Consider the following 3,915-nt stretch of genomic DNA (forward strand, 5'->3'; position numbering starts at 1 on the left):
TCCTTTTCATGGCTTAAGATCTCAATTTTTGGTGCTGAGTAATATTCCACTATCTGGCTATATACACCAGTTTATTTTTTCATTCACATACTGAGGAAAGCTATGGTTTTTCCAGTAGTCATGTACAAATGTGAGAGTTGGACCATAAAGAAGGTTAAGCACCAAATAATTGATGCTTTTGAATTGTGGTGCTGGAGAAGACTCTTGAGAGTCCCTTGGACTGCAAGGAGATCAAACCAGTCAATCTTAAAGGAAATCAGCCCTGAATATTCATTTAAGGACTGACGCTGAAGCTCCAATACTTTGGCCACCTGATGCGAAGAGCTGATTCATTGGAAAAGACCCTGATGCTGGGAAAGATTGAAGACAAAAGGAGAAGAGGGTGGCAGGGGATAAGATGGTTAAATAGCATCATCAACTCAATGGATGTGAATTTGAGCAAACTCCAGGAGACAGTGAAGGACAGGGGAGCCTGATGTGCTACAGTCCATGGGGTGGCAAAGAGTCGGACACAACTGAGCAACTAAACAACAACAACAATAATAGTGAAGAACATCTTGGTTGCTTCCAAGTTTTGGCAATTATAAATAAAGGTGCTGTAAATGCTTTTCTGCATATTTTTGTGTGAATGTAACCTTCCAAATCCTTTGAGTAAATACCAGAGCATTACATTTCTGGATGTATGAGTATGTTCATTTTGTAAGAAACTGCCTGCCTGTCATCTAAAGTGGCTGTACCACATTGCATTCCTATGAAAGTTCTGGCTGCTCCTCATTTTCCCAGCATTTGGTGTTGTCAGTGTTCTGGGTTTTGATTATTCTAATATGTGTGCAGTGATATCTCATGGTTGTTTTTAATTTCTATTTCCTTGATGATACATGGTGTAGAGCATCTTTTCATATACTCATTGTTTCTTTGGTGAGGTAGCTGTTAAGGTCTTTAGCCCATTTTAAAATTGAGTTATTTGTTTTCTGATTGTTGAGTTTTAAGTGTTTTTTTGCATATTTTGGATAACAATCTTTCATCAGATGTGTCTTTTGCAAACATATTCTATCAGTTTGTGGTTTGTCTTTTTGTTCTCTTGACAGTATATTTCACAAAGGAGAAAGTCTTTAATTTTTAATAAAATCAAGCTTATCAATTTTTTCCTTCATGGATTATTCCTTATTATTATATCTAAAAAGTAATTGCCAAACCCAAAGTCATCTATATTTCCTCTTTCGTTATCTTTTACAAGCTTTATAATGTTGCATTTTACGTTTAGCTCTCTGATCCTTTTTTGAGTTAAATTTTGTAAGAATGTAAAGCAGAGACATTACTTTGCCAACAAAGGTCCATCTCATCAAAGCTATGGTTTTTCCAGTAGTCATGTGTGGATGTGAGTGTTGGACAATAAAGAAAGCTGAGTGCCAAAGAATTGATGCTTTTGAACTGTGGTGTTAGCATGCCAGGCTTCCCTGTCCATCACCAACTCCCGGAGCTTGCTCAAACTCATGTCCATTGAGTTGGTGATGCCCTCCAACCAGGTTTTCCAGTAGTCATGTATAGATGTGAGAATTGGACCATAAAGAAAGCTGACCAAGGAATTGATGTTTTTGAATGGAGAAGGCTCTTGAGAGTCCCTTGGACTACAAGGAGATCCAACCAGTCAATCTTAAAGGAAATCAGTCCTGAATATTCATTGGAAGGACTAATGCTGAAGCTGAAACTCCAATACTTTGGCCACCTCTTGTGAAGAGCTTTCACTGGAAAAGACCCTGATGATGGGAAAGATTGAAGACAGGAGGAGAAGGGGATGACAGAGGATGAGATAGTGGGATGGCATCACTGACTCAATGGACATGAATTTGAGCAAGCTCTGGGAGTTGGTGATGAACAGGGAAGTCTGGTGTGCTGCAGTCCATGGGGTTGCAAAGAGTCGGACACAACTGAGCGACTGAACTGAACTGAAAGTCTGTGTCTAGATTCTATTTTTTTTTTTTTTTGTGAGTGTATGTCCAGTTCTAACACTATTTGTTGAAAAGACTATCTTTTCTTCTACCTTTGCTCTTTCGTCAAAGATCCTTTGCCTATATATGGATCTATTTCTAGACTCTCTATTTTGTTCCACTGATGTTTTTGCCTGTTCTTTCACCAATACAACACTGTCCTGATTACTGAAGCTTAATAGTAATCTTGAAGTTGGGTAGTGTCAGTTCTCCAACTTTGTTTTCCTTCAGTATTGTGTTGGCTATTGTGAGCCATTTTTCTTTCCATTTAAACTTAAGAATATGTTTGATGATCTGTACAAAAACATTTGTTGGGATTTTGATTGAGATTGCATTGAATATATAGATCAAGTTGAGAAAAATTGACATTTTGATAATATTGGGTCTTCCTATACATGAACATGAAATATGCCTCCCTTTAATCCTTCTTTGATTTCATTAATCAGGATTTTGTAGTTTTCCTCATATAGATCTTGCATATATTTTGTTAGATTTACACCTAAGTATTTTATTTTGGGGATCCTAATGTAAATAATACTGTGTTGTTAATTTCATGTCCAACCTGTTTATTGCTGCTATCAATATATAAGAAAGTGATTGAATTTTTTTTGACTTTTGTATATTAATCTCTTATCCTGTGACCTTGCTGTAATCACTTATTAATTCCACATTTTTCTATATATTGCCAAACTGTTACCTTAATGGCTTATCCCATTTGCATTCCACAAAATTTTATGAAAGTTCCTATTCCTAACATTTTCCCTAAAAGATTTTATTGTGAAAGTTTCAGATTTTTAAAATCTATTTTTAAAATCAGATTTTTAAAAGCCACTATGGAGAACAGTGTGGAGATTCCTTAAAAAACTGGGAATAGAACTGCCGTATGACCCAGCAATCCCACTGCTGGGCATATACACCGAGGAAACCAGAATTGAAAGAGACGCGTGTACCCCAATGTTCATCGCAGCACTGTTTACAATAGCCAGGACATGGAAGCAACCTAGATGTTCATCAGCAGATGAATGGATAAGGAAGCTGTGGTACATATACACAATGGAATATTACTCAGCCATTAAAAAAAATACATTTGAATCGGTTCTACTGAGATGGATGAAACTGGAGCCCATTATACAGAGTGAAGTAAGCCAGAAAGAAAAACAACAATATAGTATACTAATGCATATATATGGAATTTGAAAGATGGTAACGATAACCCTATATGCGAGACAGAATAAGAGACACAGATGCATGGAACAATTTTATGGACTCTGAGGGAGAAGGTGAGGGTGGGACGTTCTGGGAGAATAGCATTGAAACATGTATATTATCATATGTGAAACAGAACACCATTCCATGTTCGATGCATGTGACAAGGGCTCAGGGCCGGGGCAATGGGATGATCCAGAAGGATGGGATGGGGAGGGAGGTGGGAGGGGGGTCCAGGAAGGGGAACACATGTAAACCCATGGCTGATTCATGTCAATGTATGGCAAAAACTATTACAATATTGTAAAGTAATTAGCCCCCAACTAAAATAAATAAATTTATAAAAAAAAAAAAATCTGATGTGAGTAATGTATTCTCTTTACAGTGTTATTTTGAATTTCTCTCATTAAGTGAGATTGGTCATTATTTCTTGTCTTTGAGGGTCATAAGCTCTAGCTCTGTGAAATACCTGTTCAAATCCTTTACCCATATATCAATTAGGTTGTTGGTCTTTTTAATTGGGGATTTTAGGAGCTCTTGTTTATATCTATTTATGCTGTTCTTTCCCCCCTGTGATATCAGTTATAAATAATTTCTCCAAGGTTTAATGTACACTTTGACTTTGTTTATACTGTTTCTGCTGTTCAGTATACTTTTAAACTATTAATCAATCATTTTTTATTCTTTTTTCTTGAATTGCTACTGAATATTGAGATAGGAA

The 3,915-nt window shown here is 36.6% G+C and overlaps 1 long non-coding RNA gene across 1 annotated transcript; it reads left to right on the forward strand.

The window, feature by feature from the left end:
* The first annotated feature begins 560 nt into the window (after positions 1–560).
* On the forward strand, positions 561–3,549 carry LOC145544831 (uncharacterized). Its single transcript, XR_014081657.1, has 2 exons — positions 561–1,436; positions 1,885–3,549. It is a non-coding gene; the product is annotated as an uncharacterized LOC145544831 (long non-coding RNA).
* The last annotated feature ends 366 nt before the right edge of the window (positions 3,550–3,915 follow it).

Source organism: Giraffa tippelskirchi, chromosome 1 (assembly GCF_054371585.1).
Source record: "Giraffa tippelskirchi isolate mGirTip1 chromosome 1, T2T-mGirTip1v1.2.pri, whole genome shotgun sequence".
Classification (NCBI taxonomy): domain Eukaryota; kingdom Metazoa; phylum Chordata; class Mammalia; order Artiodactyla; family Giraffidae; genus Giraffa; species Giraffa tippelskirchi.